The following is a 16,221-nucleotide window of genomic DNA, read 5'->3' on the forward strand; positions in this document are numbered from 1 at the left end:
TGAACAATGCCCTGTGTTCCCGAGGCATTCAATAAATATTGTTAGAAAAATGAATGAAGGAGACGCAGGCAGGACCCAGTACAGCAAGGCAGACTTTGTACTGCTTAACTCCAGAAGGCACATACACACAGATGTGAATGGAACTTTCCAGAGCTGGACTATGGGGGTAATCCTGAACATATCTATTTTAATATTGTTCATAATAGCAAAAAATGGAAAACTGAAATGCATTTATTTGTAAATAAAATGTACATTCATAAAATGGAGTGATATTAGAGCCATTAAAAGGAATAAATTACATCTATGTGTATCAAAATGGATAAATCTCAAAAAGATATTGACTGAAAAACAGTTAAGTTGCAAACATCATGATGCCGTTTATAGAAAGAATGCACACCCAAAAATCCATATATTTTATATGTCTTTTTTTTAACTCCAGAAGAACACACACCAAGCTTGAAGTTCTCTCTGGAGGAGGAATTAGGATTTGACATGGGGGTCATTAGGGATTTTGCTTATTCTATTATTATACTAATGTTTCAAAGATTGATGTACATATATATCATGAAGTTTTGTGGGTTTCTTTTAAGGTAGAGATATACAAAATAAGATGAGAAGCAAATGTATCAACACTGGCTAATTCTGGGTTCCAAGAATATGAGTGATCATTCCTTTTTCATTTGTACTTTTCTGTATATTCAAATTAAAATAATTACAACCTTGCAGTACAAGTGCTATCGGTTATGAAAGTGGTGGGCCTGGAGAGCCTGTCTTGGGTGAAGATAGGCTTGCATGCCCAGAACTTCTGGTCACAAAAGAGGAAAGAGCTGGCTTTCCAAGACCCCTCTGTTCTGAGTGCACCCCAGGGCAGGAGTGGGTGCCTCTGACATGCCGGGGCTGGCCGGTAGACTGGGCCGGGGCTTCCCTGAGCATGGTATTGCAGGTACCTACCCTTTGTAGGTTCCTCCTTCAGTCCTTAGGCTCCCTAAAATACCACATTCTAGTGCCTGCAGGGGAGACAGCTGGTGACAGTAGAACCCCTGAGATAGGGCGTCATGCCACCCACAATACTGAAAATGTAGGGAGCTACTGAATGTCACACAGCAGATAAATAGTAAAGGTGGAAATGGAAAGCTTATCCAACTCCCAGCTGTGAATGCCTGCTCTTCTTCTCAGCCTCTGCTGAGGACACTTTTTTAAAAAGTTTAACTTTTTTTCAGTGTTCCAAAATTCATTGTTTATGCACCACACCCATTACTTCATGCAATACGTGCCCTCCTTAATACCCATCTCTGGGCTCACCCATCCCCCCAAAGCACCCCTCCCCCCATCCAAAACCCTCAGTTTGTTTCTCAGAGTCCACAGTCTCTCATGGTTTATCTTCCCCGGCTCGTGTAGCGGTCAAGGTTTCAGGCTTTGCAGACATCAGATCTAGACTATGATTTGGACAAGTTACTCAACTTCTCTGAGCCTCTTTTGTGAAATGGGGATAACGCCGGTGCTGAGGGGGACCCCCTCAGTCGGTTGTGGCTAGGTGAACAGGAAGAGAAGTCTTTTGGTAACAGACGGTTTTAAAGAGATTATTTCTTATCCTATGGCTGTCCTTTACCCTAGTAAAGGGTTAAATGGGTGTAGAAAAAGGATGAAAGGCTTTTGCCTCAGTCTTGATATTGACATTCTAAGAGAGTTTTAGGCCTAGGAACAGTTGTTTGAGAAGAAAGCCGATTACCGCCCCCCTTAAAGAACCCTTTGTTTTTGTTTCTTAATAGCTAGAATTATCCACTCAAAGCCGCCATCTCCAAACAGGATGCTCTCACATTTAAAATATCACTTGGACACCAGTGCCTTCTGAAGGAAGCAGACGGAACTTGTGATTACACAAAACACACGAAGAACTCCTTCTTCCTCCTTTACTTGCTTTCTCTCCCTGGCACCCATAAACAAAACTGTCTAAGGGATTTTTAATTCTGTCGTGCTGAAACTCCATGATTTAAACTGGACTCCCAGCTGCTCCTTTAGAACGGGTTGCACAAAATGTTGTTCAGTCCAACCAGCCCTGGGGAAGTGTAAACACATACCGTGGGATGGTGGGACGTGCAGAACGTCAGGGGAGCAGAACCCAGCAGAGTTAAGCATGTGCTGTGACTAATAAAGGAGACCCGGGGTGTGGCTGTCATGAGAAGTCACCTCCCCACAGGGCCCCAGTACCTAAGAAAGTTGGGGAAAACAATGATTGATTCCCAGGCAGTATTTACCCAGCCAGGGTGAATGTGGCTTAAGTTATCACATTCATGCTTTTCCAAGCTGCCCTCCTGTGTTTGTTCAGGAAGGGGGTGCTGCCACAGGAAATCTAAATGATCTCTTTTGGGTAAGCCCTGTACCTAGGAAGCCAGCAGCCCAGCCCACAGCAAGACAGAAAAGCCTCCGCCCTCGGCCCTGGCCTGAGCCGAGATGCCCAGGCATTTCCCCAGGCATCCCAGCCCAACACCCCTCCCTGTCTTGTTACCAGGGTTGGGCTGGGTACATAGGAAGCTTCCCCGCACAGGATATCATCACTGGCGTGAGTAACCTTTCCTCTACGTTTCAGGACAGCACTGGTCCCTTCACCAAATGCAGGTTGTGTTATTTCTCAGTGTACTGGTGGTGGACATAGCATTTTTTGTTTGTTTGCTTGTTTTTTGGTTTTGGGGTTTTATTGCTGCTACAGAAGTAACACACGTCGGTTGCAGAAAGAAACCTTAACGAAATAAGGGAATACCAACCACCCCTATACTTGGTGGAAGAGTGTTCCCCTGCTTAAATTCATGCTTCTCTAGAACCAGTGAAAGTGACCTGTGAATGGAAATAGGGTCATTGCCTATGTAATTAAGAAGAAGTCATACTGGGGGCACCTGAGTGGCTCAGTCGGTTAAACATCAGACTCTTGTCATGATAGTCAGGGTCATGAGATGGAGCCCTGTGTCGGGCTCCATGCCCAGCGTGAGGTCTGCCTGGGATTCAGTCGCTTCCTCTCCCAGTGTCCCTCCACATCATCCCCCTCAAAATATAAATAAGTAAATCTTAAAAAAAAGAAGAAGAAGAAGAAGAAGTCAGACTGGTCTATGGTCCCAAGATGACTGGGACCATATGACTGGTACCAATATGACTGGTGTTCTTGTAAGAATAGGGGATTTGGACACAACATGCAGGGAGAAGGCCGTATGATGACAGATAGAGACTGAAGGGCTACATGCAAACCAAGGAACACCAAGGATGGTTGGCCACCAGCAGAAGCTATGAAGAGACAAGGAAAGATCAAGAGCTGTTAAAGAGAACACAGTTCTGCCAACCTTGATTTTGGACTTCTGGCCTTTGGAACTATGAGACAATAAATTTCTGTTGTTCTAAGCCACCCAGTTTGTGATACTCTGTTACGGCAGCCCTTGGAAACTGACACAACCCCAAAACCCACCACACCCAGAGATAAACAATATTAATATTTCAGTGTATGTCCTTTGGTTCTTTCTTTCTTTCTTTCTTTCTTTCTTTTTTTTTTAAGATTTTATTTATTTATTTGACAGAGAAAGACACAACAAAGAGGGAACACAAGCAGGGGAAATGGGAGAGGGAGAAGCAGGCTTCCTGCTGAGCAGGGAGCCCAATGCGGGGCTGGGTCCCAGGTCGATCCCAGGTCCCTGGGATCATGACCTGAGCAGAAGGCAGCCGTTTGAGGACTGAGCCACCCAGGCACCCCTCTTTGGTTCTTTCTATAGTCAAATGTATGTTATGAAATAGATGGCCAGACTTTCTCTGCAAAAATATTGGTGATGCCTCTCCTCATTGACGTTAGGCCTCCACTGTTTTTTTCAAATAACTAAGCAACTGAGAGAATACTGAGGAATATCCCCAGACTCCTCCTACCATACCCCAAACTCAGAGCCCAAGGCCCTAATAAGTCCCGATTCACCTATAGGTGACTCTACAAGTCATTCTGGGAAGGAATGTCCTAGCTGATCTGCCTGGCAGACACAGCCAGCAGAATCTAGGCACCAGTCACACTCTCTATCCCTGTGTCCCGGGGCAGTGAGAGCCTCAGCCATGGAACTCTCTTTGCCCCAACCCTCCCCCAGTTCCCAAGAGAGAAAACTGCCTACAGATTTAAATTTCTTTACGTGGACAGATCACCAGCACCACCACTGTAGTTGTCATTTACTAGCCATCAGCCTAGGCACCCACATTAGAGAGGCACCTTGGATCCTCCCCTCTTTTTCCTTACTCCAGCCATCTTCCCAAAATGTAAACAAATGCCAAGTCCTGAAAACCTTCCCTGTGTAACATTTCATAAGTTCATCCTCTTTCTACAGCTACCCGGAGGCTCCAGATCAAGGTCAACATCGACAGTGATATATCATATTGATAGTACGTACTCTTGATATGAGGTGATGAAAATGGCACAATTTACCTCTATGATCTTCCTCCCCAAAACCAAACCCCATCTGATTGTTAGGAAAGGCATCAGACATACCCAAGTTGAGAGACATTCTACAAAACACGAGAATAGTACTCCTCAAGACTGTCAAGGTCGGTACGCCTGGGTGGCTTAGTCAGTTAAGCATCTGACACTTGGGATTCGGCTCAGGTTGTGATCTCTGAGAGGTGAGACAGAGCCCTGAGGTGGACTCCACACTCAGCACAGAGTCTGCTTAAGACTCACTCTCTCGGGGCACCTGGGTGGCTCAGTGGGTTGGGCCTCTGCCTTTGGCTCAGGTCATGGTCTCAGGGTCCTGGGATCGAGTCCCACATCAGGCTCTCTGCTCAGCAAGTAGCCTGCTTCCCCCTCTCTCTCTGCCTGCCTCTCTGCCTACTTGTGATCTCTCTCTCTGTCAAATAAATAAATAAAATCTTAAAAATAAAAAAAGACTCACTCTCTCTCCCTCTCCCTCTGCCCCTCCCCCACACTCACTCTCGCTAAAATAAACAAATCTTAAAAAAAAAAAAAACCATCCATCAAGGTCATCAAAAACAAGGAAAGCTTGTTAAACCATAATAGCCAAAAGATTCTAAGTAGTCATAGTGATTAAATATAATGGGATATCCTGAATAGATCCTGGAACAGACAAAAATGGGCATTATATAGATACTAAATCAGGATCAAATATGGTCTTTAGTTAATAATAATGGATCAATATTGGCTTGTTAATCATAATAGATGTGCCACATGAATGAATATAAGATGTTAACAATGGGGGAAACCAGGTGTGGCAATATATGGGAATTCTCTGTACTATCTTTGTAATTTTTCTGTAAGCCTAAAACCATGCTAAAATATTAAGTTTATTAAAAAAAGAAAAAAGAAAAGGAAATTGTGTGCATAGGGCAAGGAGCTGGTTGTGGATGAGGGTGAGGGTCAGAAGAGTCATCAGAAGTATTACATTCCCTCCTGGCCTGAAAAAATCAAAACACCATTAACTCAACCTATTCCTTCCTCCCAAACACCAGCAGGGGTGTCTAGAATTCAAACTATTCATGACTCTTCCAATAATAGATTATATTTCAGTAAAGTAAAAACAAAAACACACAGGGTACTCGCTACATCAAAATTCACAATAATACAGTCCTCAATTTTTCTTACCATTTTATTTACCACAACCTATCCTGCATACATCCCATGTTTTAGTCAGACTGTTCTAGAATGGTAGTTCCCAAACTTTGTTGTGCAACAAAGTCACCTGGCAGACTTATTAAAAACAAATTTCTGAGTTCCAGCCCTAGAGTTTTTTATACATTAGGTCTGGAGTCAGGCCTGAGAATTTTCATTTCTAACTAGTTTCTGGGTGATGTTGATGCTGCTAGTCTGGGGACTAATAGTTGGAGAACGACTGGTCTAGAATTACCCTCCTTATCTACAGACTTTTTTTCCTTCTTATCTCTGTGTCTTTGTACATTTAGAGTCCTATCTGGAAGTCAAGCAACATATTTAGTCCCAGGCATGCCAATAGAGTCTTAGACTATAACAGTGGTTCCTAGCCTCATGAGACTTACATTCTAGGAGTCAGACAGGCAAACAATCAATCAATTTATCAATCAATAAGAGAATTAGAGGGCGCCTGGGTGGCTCAGTGGGTTAAGCCGCTGCCTTCGGCTCAGGTCATGATCTCAGGGTCCTGGGATCGAGTCCCGCATCGGGCTCTCTGCTCAGCAGGGAGCCCGCTTCCCTCTCTCTCTCTCTCTGCCTGCCTCTCTGTCTACTTGTGATCTCTCTCTCTGTCAAATAAATAAATAAAATCTTTAAAAAAATACATAAGAGAATTAGAGTCTATGGAAAGTGCTCTGAAGGAAATAAACAGGGTTCTGTGACAACTAATTAAGAGTAGGAAGTATATGAACATTTCTTGGGTACCTGATTACCATCCATTCTTCCCATTTCCCAGGCTTATGCTATCTGTCATGAGTTCTTCAGCAATGTTGGGTGGGTGGGATGGACCCCAGCCATAGGTCCAAAAGTGAACCCTACCTGGCTTAAACCAATTAGCATGGCAATCTTCCTGATCCCAGTGGTGTGATGGATGTTATGGTGCCCAGTTCAGATGTTCTTTTTCAGGCAGCACACACGTCCCCCAGATGCTGTGCGTATTGACTGCTAAGGCACACAGCTGCCCTCTTCTCCAGAGAACTGTCCTGGCTGATAGGAGCTGCCCAAACTGGGGGCAGCACTCAGCCAACAGATGACTAATCTATAGGCACAAAAGCTACTTTACCCCTGTGTTGTGGGTTTATGCTCCCTCTGTGCATCAGGCCAAGACTAGAATTGACCTGATGTTTCTTAATTCTTCAGTATGTTTGCCTTCCTTATCCTGTTCTACTTTCTTCCTCACAAATGTATCTTCCTTCCTTCTTTCTTTTCTTTCTCTTTGTTCTTCCTTCCTTCTTCCTTCCTTGCTTCCTTTCCTCAGTACTTTCTTTTCCTTTTATAGTCATCATGTTGCACATTAGGTTTCCAGAACTTATTCACCTTACAAGTAAAAGTTTGTATACTCTGACCAACATCTCCCCACGTCTCCCACCCCCCAACCCCAGGTAATCATTAGTCTCCCTGTTTCTCTGAGTTTGACTTACTTCGGTTCCACATGTTAGTGAGATCATGCAGTATTTGTTTTCCTCCATCTGTTTTATTTCATTTAGTACAATTTCTTCCACAATATTCTGTGTTTTCACAAATGTCCTTTTAAAAAAATTTTTAATGTAATTTTTAAAGATTTTATTTATTTTAAGTTATCTATATACTCAACATGGAACTCAAACCCAGAACCCCAAGATCAAGGGTTGCACACTCCACCAACTGAGCCACCCAGGTGCCCCCACATGTCCTTCCTTTTTAAGACTGAATACTCTACGTCTTCTTTATTCATTCATCCATTGACAGATAACATAAATTGTCTCCATATGTTTATTTGAATAATGCTACAATGAACATGGGAGTGCAGATATATTTTCAAGATAGTGATTTCATTACCTCTGGATACTTACCCAGAAGTAAGATTGCTGGACCATATATGGTAGTTCTATTTTTAATTTTTTGAGGAGCCTCCATACAGTGTTCCATAATGGCTGTACATATTTGCATTCACACCAACAACGTATGGAGCATGTTCCTTTTTCTCCACCTGCTCACCAACACTTGTTATCTCTGACTCTTTTATAGCAGGCATCCTAATAGGTGCAATGTCTCTCATTGTGGTTTTGATTGGCATTTCCATGATAATTAGTGATGTTGAGGATCTTTTCATGTACCTGTTGACCATTTGTATGTCTTTTAGAAAATGTCCATTCAGTTCCTTTAACCATTTTTGAAATCAGGTTATTTGGCTTTTTGCTGCTGAGTTGTTTGAATTCCTTACATATTTTGGATATTAACCCTTTGTGAGATATATGATTTACAAATATTTTCTTCCATTCTGTAAAGTTGCCTTTTCGTTGATTGTTCCCTTGGCTGTGCAGAAAATTTTCAGTTTGATGTAGTCCCATTGTTTATTCTTGCTTTTGCTGCCTGTGCTTCTGGTGTCAAAGAAAAAAAAAAGAAAAAAAATCATTGCCAAGATCAATGCCACGGAGTTTTCCCCCACATTTTCTTCTAGGAGTTTTTGTTTGTTTGTTTGTTTAATTTAATTTTATTTTTTTATGTGACAGAGAGAGAGAGATCACAAGTAGGCAGAGAGGCAGGCAGAGAGAGAGGGGAAAACAGGCTCCCGGCTGAGCAGAGAGCCCAATGTGGGGCTCGATCCCAGGACCCTGAGATCATGACCTGAGCCGAAGGCAGTGGCTTAACCCACTGAGCCACCCAGGCGCCCCTCTTCTAGGAGTTTTATACTTTCAGGTCTCACATTGAAGTTTTTAATCCATTCTGAGTTAATTTTTCTGATGGCAGAGGGTCCAATTTCACTCTTTTGCAGGTGTGTATTCAGTTTTCTCAACACAATTAATTGAAGAGACTATCCTATTCCCATTGTATATTCTTCACACCTTTCCTGAAGATTGTTTGTATATGAATGGGTTTATTTCTGGGGACTTGATCGTGTTCCATTAATCTATGTGTCTGTTTTTATGCCAGTACCATGCTGTTTTGACTAGTATAACTTTTTTTTTTTTTTTAAGATTTTATTTCTTTATTTGACAAAGAGAGAGATGACAAGAGCAGGAACACGAGCAGGGGTAGTGGGAGAGGGAGAAGCAAGCCTCCCTCAAAGCAGGGAGCCTGATGCGGTGCTCGACCCCAGGACCCTGGGATCATGACCTGAGCCAAAGGCAGATGCTTAACAACTGAGCCACCCAGGCGCTCCGACTAGTGTAACTTCTAATATAATTAGAAAGCAGGAAGTGTGAGGTCTCCTCCAGCTTTGTTTTTCTTGCCCAAGATTACTTTAGCTATTTGGATTTCTCTGAGGTTTCATATACATTTTATGATTGTTTTTCCTATTTCTGTGAAAAATGCCATTAGAATTTTAATAGGAATTACACTGAATCTGTAGACCATTTTGGGTAGTATGGACATTTTAACAATATTGATACTTCCAAACCATGAAAATGGGATAACTTCCCATTGCTTGTCTTTTTTTATTTCTTTCATCAATGTTTTCTAGTTTTCAGTGTACAGATCTTTTAATTTCTTGGTTAAATTTATTCCTAAGTATGTTATTCCTTGTGATGCTATTATAAACAGGATTGTCTTATCTCTTTCAGATAGCTCACTGTTGCTGTATAGAAATGCAACTGATTTTTGTATGTTTTTATATCCTGAAACTTTACTGAATTTATTTGTGTTAACAGTTTTTGATGGAGTCTTTAGGGTTTTCTATATATAAGGTCATGTCATCTGCAGTGACAATTTTATTTCCTCCTTTCTGATTGGATGCTTTTATTTTCCTTTTTTTCCTCCTTACCAGCTCTGACTAGGACTTTCAGTACTATTTTTAAATAGGAGTGGCAAGAGTGGGCATCATTGTCTTGTTTCTGATTTTAGAGGAAAAGCTTCAGCTTTTGACTATTGAATATAATGGTAGCTGTGGCTTGTCATATATGGCCTTTATTATGTGTAGGTATATTACTTTATACCTAATTTGTAAGTTTTTATCATGAGATGATGTTGAATTTTGTCAAATGCTTTTCCTCCATCTATTAAGATGATCATATGATTTTTATCCTTCTTTATGTCAATATCACATTTACTCATTACATACGTTGAACAAACCTTGAACCCCAGAGATAATTCCTACTTTATATTATGGTGTGTGATCTTTTTAATGTGTTATTGATTTGGTTTCCTAGTATTCTGATGAGGATTTTTATATCTATCCTCATCAGGGATATTGGCCTGTAGTTTTCTTATAGTGTCCTTATTTGTCTTTAGTATCAGAATAAGGCTGGCCTTGTGAAATGTTTGGAAATATTCCCTTCTCTCCAATTTTTTGGAAATGTTTGAGAAAGACTGGTATTAATTTTTCTTTAAATGTTTGGTAGAATTCAAAAATAAAGCCGTGTGGTCTTGAGTTTTTCTTTGTTGGGAGGTTTTGTATGACTGATTCAATTTCCTTATTCATTACTGGTCTGTTCAGATTTTCTGTTTCTTCATGATTCAGTCTTGGTAAGTTGTATATTTCTAGGAGGGTAGCCATTGCCTGTACTTTATCTTCTGGGTTTGTTGGTGTATAATGCTTGCAGTAATCTCTAACAATTCTTTGCATTTCTGGGCAAAAGTTGTAGTATCTCCTCTTTCTTTTCTGATTTATTTGAGTCTTCTCTCTTCTTGGTTAATCTAGCTAAAGATTTGTCAACTTTGTTTCTCTTTTCTAGAAAAACCACTCTTAGTTTTGTTCTTTTCTATTGTTTTTATTGTTTTTTCAGTCTCTATTTCATTTTGTTTCTACTTTAATCTTTATTATTTCTGCAGCTAACTTTAGGCTTAGTTTGTTCTTTTTTTTTCCTAATTCCCTGAGGTTACTTAAGGTCTTCATTTTTCTCTTAATTTGGTGTTTATCACTATAAACTTAACTCTTAAACTGCTTTTTCTGCATCCTTCAAGTTTTGGTATGTTGTGTTTCCATTTTCCTTTGTTTCAAGGTATTTTTAATTTCTCTTTTGTTTCTTTGATCCATTGGTTGTTCAGGAGTGCGCTCTTTAATGTCCACGAATCTGTAAATTTTCTGAGTTTTCTCTTGTTACTGATTTCCAGTTTCTTATGTGGTCAGAAAAGATACTTGACACTTTTTAGGTATTTCTTGAAGAACACTTACACATGCATCTGAGTACCTACCTCAGACTCTGCTTTTGGAAAAAATGGCCTAAGACAAATGAGCACAAGACCTGCATCAGGACTATCAGAGCCAATGTATATTCATCTCAATACCCAGATGTCAGGTGAGTTGTTGGCAGCCATTGGAAAGAAGAGAAGAATCAAGTCAACACTAAGGAAGTAGGGTGGGAAAAAAAGACAGATCTTGGTCATTTAGTTTAAACCATGGCTAGGATGTATTCTTAGGCCAGATCTATGACTGGTTATTTAGTTATGTGAGACAATAAATTCCTTTTTATAATATAAGCCAATTAAGCTGGACTTTTTTACTTGCAAGAAAAATTATCCTGACTGATATACTGGGGTTATCAAAGAAGGTGACCCTGAAATGACAACTAGACTGAGATTTAAAGCATGAGAAAGAGCCAACCATGCAAAGAGGCAGGAAAAGGAAAGGAGAAAATAACCAATGCAAAGGCGGTTCAGTGGGAATTTAACAACTGGAGCAACACAGAGGCCAACGTGAGCAAGGTGGAAAGAGGTAGGGCACAAGATTGAGAAGAAGAGCAGAAACATCATACATGTGGCTTGTGCAAGAAAGGTGAGTAGAATTCTAGTTGGCAAGCCCATACTCAAAGAAAAGATCGTGTCTTAACATCAAAGGATTAATGAATAATTCTACATTTAGAGAGTTTAGGTGAAAATTTTATGATTAAAATACATATGTATAATTTTTTATGATTCCCCATTTTAAATTTTTCAATTAAGCAACTACCCATTGCAGAGCTCATCAGATCGGAGCATTGTTACCCTATCCTCTCATATGGACTATGATCTATTAGCCTTATCGATCGTTGCCAGTGTTGCACTTAATAGTTCTGCAGTGAATGACCTTGTATGTATACCTTTGTACGGTTATTGGAGTAAACCTGTGATTTTATAAACAGAATTTCTCAATCACAGAAAGGTCACATTCCCTTTTTAAATAAATGTTGCCAAGTTTTTCCTAAAAGTACCAATTTATACTCCATTTACAGCAAAACTTACTGGACATTTTGTCAATTAAAAAATATATTTTCCAGGACACCTCAGTGGCTCAGTCGGTTAAGCATCTGCCTTTAGCTCAGGTCATGACCCTGGAGTCCTGGGATCCAGTGGCAGCACTGGGCTCTCTGCTCAATGAGGAGTCTCCTTCTTCCCTGCCTCTCCCCCTGCTCCTGCTCTCTCCTTCTAAGTAAATAGATAAAATCTGAAAAATAAATAAATAAATATTTTCCAACCAAATAGGCCAAAAAAAAAAAAGTCTTTCATTTACATTTCTTTTTTTTTTTTTTAAGATTTATTTATTTGACAGAAAGAGACACAGCGAGAGAGGGAACATAAGCAAGGGGAGTGGGAGAGGGAGAAGCAGGCTTCCCACTGAGCAGGGAGCTGGATGTGATGCAGGGGGAGCTGGATGTGATGCAGGGCTCGATCCCAGGACCCTGGGATCATGACCTGAGTCAAAGGCAGATGCTTAATGACTGACTCACCCAGGCACCCCTACATTTCTTTAATTATTGAAGTGTATTTTTATACACTGTTGCCATTGTCATACATTATACAATGTCCATTGGCCATTTGTAGTTTTATTATAAATGCCCAATTCATGTCTCTTTAAATTTCTGAAGAGTTCTTTATCTTTCTGTAGACTTATAGAAGTTCTTTGGATATTATGAATATCAGTCCTTTATTTGTCATATGTGATTTAAATATTTTTCCCATTGTCATTGTTTGACTTCAGTCAAACTTCAGTGTTTGACTTCATTTATGGTATGTTTTAGATTTTTATGTAGTGAAAATCACTCTCTTAAAAATGCCACTAGGTTATTTTTTCATGCTTGGAAAAGACTATATGCAGGCACGCCTCAGAGATAATGCAGGTTCAGTTCCAGACCAGTGCAACAGAGCAAATATCACAACAAAGTGAGACAAAAGAATTTTTTGGCTTTCCAGCAAATGTTATGTTTACACTATACTGTAGTCTCTTAAGTATGCATGAACATTATGTATTAAAAAAAAGTTCATACCTTAATTTAAAGCTAAGTTCTTCTAAAAATACATAAATAAAAAATACTTTCTTGCTAAAAAAATGCTAACCATCATTCTGAGCTTTCAGTGAGTTGTAATCTTTTTGCTGCTGGAAGGTTTTGCCTCGATGTTAATGGTTGCTGACTGGTCAGTAGTGGTTGCTGAAGGATGTGTGTCTGTGACAATTTCTTAAAATAACACAACGAGAAAACTTGCCGCGTTAATTGAATCTTCCTTTCACCGAGGATTTCTCTATAACATGCGATGCTGTATGCTTGCATTTTACTCACAGTAGAACTTCTTCCAAAATTAGGGTCCTCTCAAATCCTGACACTGTTTTATCAACTAAATTTACAGAATATTCTAAATCCTTTGCTGTCATTTCCACAGTCTTCACAGCATCTTCACCCAGAGTAGATTCCACCTCACGAAACTACTTTCTTTGCTCAGCCATAAGAAACAACTCCTCATGTTAAAGTACCGCAAGATTACAGCAATTCATCACATCTTCAGCCTTCACTCCTAATTCTAGTCCTCTTGCTATTTCCACCACATCTGCAGTTACTTCCTCTATTCAAGTCTTGAACCCTTCCAAGTTATTTACGAGGGTTAGAATCAACTCTTCCAAATTCCTGTGAATGTTGCTATTTTGACCTTTTCTCTGGAATCACAAATGGCATCTAAAATGGTAAATCCCTTCCAGAAGGTTTTCAATTTACTTTGCCCAGATCCTTCAGATGATTCACTATCTATGGCAGCTGTAGCCTAATGAAATGTATTTCTTAAATAACAAGACTTGAAAATCCAAATGATTGCTTGATCCACAGGCTGCATAATGGATTTGGTGTTAGCAGGCACAAAAACAACATTAATCTCACTGTGCATCTCCATCAAAGCTCTTGGGTGACCAAGTGGCTTGTCAAGGAGCATCTTTTTTTCTAGCAGTAGGTCTCAACAGTAGGCTTAAAATATTCAATAAACCATATTGTAAACAGATGTGCCATCAACCAGGCTTTATTGTTATTTATGTGCATGGGCAAACTGGACTTAACATAATTCCTAAGCGTCCTAGGACTTTCAGAATGGTAAATGAGCACTGGCTTCAATTTAAGGTCACCAACTCTATCAGCCTATACTAAGAGTCAGCCTGTCCTTTAAAGCTTTAGATCCAGCCTTTGACTTCTCCTCTTTAGCTATGAAAGTCCTAGATGGCATCTTCTTCCAGCAAAAGGTTCTTTCATCTAATAGAACTACCTATGACCCGGCAATTGCACTACTGGGTATTTACCCTAAAGATACAAACGTAGTGATCCGAAGGGGCACATGCACCCGAATGTTTATAGCAGCAATGTCTACAATAGCCAAACTATGGAAAGAACCTAGATGTCCATCAACAGATGAATGGATAAAGAAGATGTGGTATATATACACACAATGGAATACTATGCAGCCATCAAAAGAAATGAAATCTTGCCATTTGTGATGATGTGGATGGAACTAGAGGGTATCATGCTTAGCGAAATAAGTCAATCAGAGAAAGACAACTATCATATGATCTCCCTGATATGAGGACGTGGAGATGCAACATGGGGGGTTAAGGGGGTAGGAGAAGAATAAATGAAACAAGATGGGATTGGGAGGGAGACAAACCATAAGTGACTCTTAATCTCACAAAACAAACTGAGGGTTACTGGGGGGACAGGGGTGGGAGAGGGGGGTGGGGTTATGGACATTGGGGAGGGTATGTGCTATGGTGAGTGCTGTGAAGTGTGTAAACCTGGCGATTCACAGACCTGTATTCCTGGGGATAAAAATATATTATATGTTTATAAAAAAATAAAAAAAATTTAAAACAAGGTTCTTTCATCTACACTGAAAATCTGTTTAGTGTAGCCACCTTTGTGAATCAGCTACATCTTCTGGATAACTTGCTGCTTTACCTTAAACTTTCATGTCATGGACATGGCTTCTTTTCTTAAACCTCACACATCAACCTCTGCTAGCTTCCAATTTTTTCTTTTACAGGGTATTCACCTCTCTTAGCTTCCACAGGTTGAAAATTCGGCTTAAGGTAATGTGACTGGTTTAGTCTTCCATGCAGACCACTCCAACTTTCTATAAATCAGCAATAAGATGTTTTGTTTTCTTATCATTCATGTGTTCCCTACCACAGCATTTTAAATTTCCTTTAGGAATTTTCCTTTGTCTTTACGACTTGGCTAACTGGCACAAGAGACCTAGCTTTCAGCCCACGTTGGCTTTTAACACGCCTTTCTCACCAAGCTTAGTCATTTCTAGTTTTCAATTTAAAGTGAGACATATTTGACTCTCCCTTTCACTGAAACGCTTAGAGGCCATTGTAGGGTTATTAATTGGCCTAATTTCAATATCACTGTGTCTCAGGGAATGGGGAGGCCTGAGGAGAGGAAGAGAGATGAGGGAATGGTTGGTCGGTGGAGCAGTCAGAACACACATTTATCAGTTAAGTTTGCCATCACACATGGTGTGATCCATGGCAATCTGAAACAATTACAATAGTAACATCAAAGATACTGATCACAGATTACTATCACAAATCTAATAATAATGAAAAAGTTAAAATACTATAAGGAAGACCAAAATTGACACAGAGCTCTGAAGTGAGCAAATGCTGTTGGAAAAATGATGCTGGTACAGTTGCTCAAAGCAGGGTTGCCACAAAACTTCAATTAAAAAAAAAAAAACACAGTATTTATAAAACACAATACATCAAAGTACAATAAAACAAGGTTGCCTGTAATTAAAATTAGAAAGCCTCTTACCTGTGTTTTCTTGAATATATTTATGGTTTAATTCTTTACATTTAAATCCATTTGGAGGGCGCCTGGGTGGCTCAGTGGGTTAAGCCGCTGCCTTCGGCTCAGGTCATGATCCCAGGTCCTGGGTTCGAGCCCCACATCGGGCTTTCTGCTCAGCAGGGAGCCTGCTTCCTCCTCTCTCTCTGCCTGCCTCTCTGCTTACTTGTGATTTCTCTCTGTCAAATAAATAAATAAAATCTTTAAAAAAAATAAATAAATCCATTTGGAATTAATTTCATGTGAGGATGCAGTTTAATTTATTTTCCAGAAGACTTGCCAATTGTCTCACTATAATTTATTGAGTAATCTGTATTTTCCGTACCAATTTGAAAAGAGGTTATTATCAAATATTATTTTTATGTTCAGGTATATTTCTATGCTCACTATTCAGTTTCATCAATGTATCTATTCCTACATCAGTACTAACCTGTTTTCATTACTGCAACAAAAATGCTTGCCTTATACCTGCCTTTCCTCGGCTATTCTCTTTGCCAAGTTTTAATAGTTATTTATTTGTTTTACTCCCCCAAGTGAAGTTAAGTTCCTTTA

At 39.9% G+C, this 16,221-nt stretch overlaps 1 long non-coding RNA gene across 1 annotated transcript in view; it reads right to left on the reverse strand.

Annotated features, from left to right (window-relative positions):
* The window catches only part of LOC125104857 (uncharacterized), an 86,486-nt gene extending 70,799 nt beyond the window's left edge, over positions 1 to 15,687 (reverse strand). Inside the window, exon 1 of the long non-coding RNA XR_007128744.1 lies at positions 15,637 to 15,687. This is a non-coding gene — a long non-coding RNA (uncharacterized LOC125104857). The remainder of the gene's footprint in view (positions 1 to 15,636) is intronic.
* Between the last annotated feature and the right edge of the window lie 534 nt (positions 15,688 to 16,221).

This window comes from Lutra lutra, chromosome 7 (assembly GCF_902655055.1).
Source record: "Lutra lutra chromosome 7, mLutLut1.2, whole genome shotgun sequence".
NCBI lineage: Eukaryota > Metazoa > Chordata > Mammalia > Carnivora > Mustelidae > Lutra > Lutra lutra.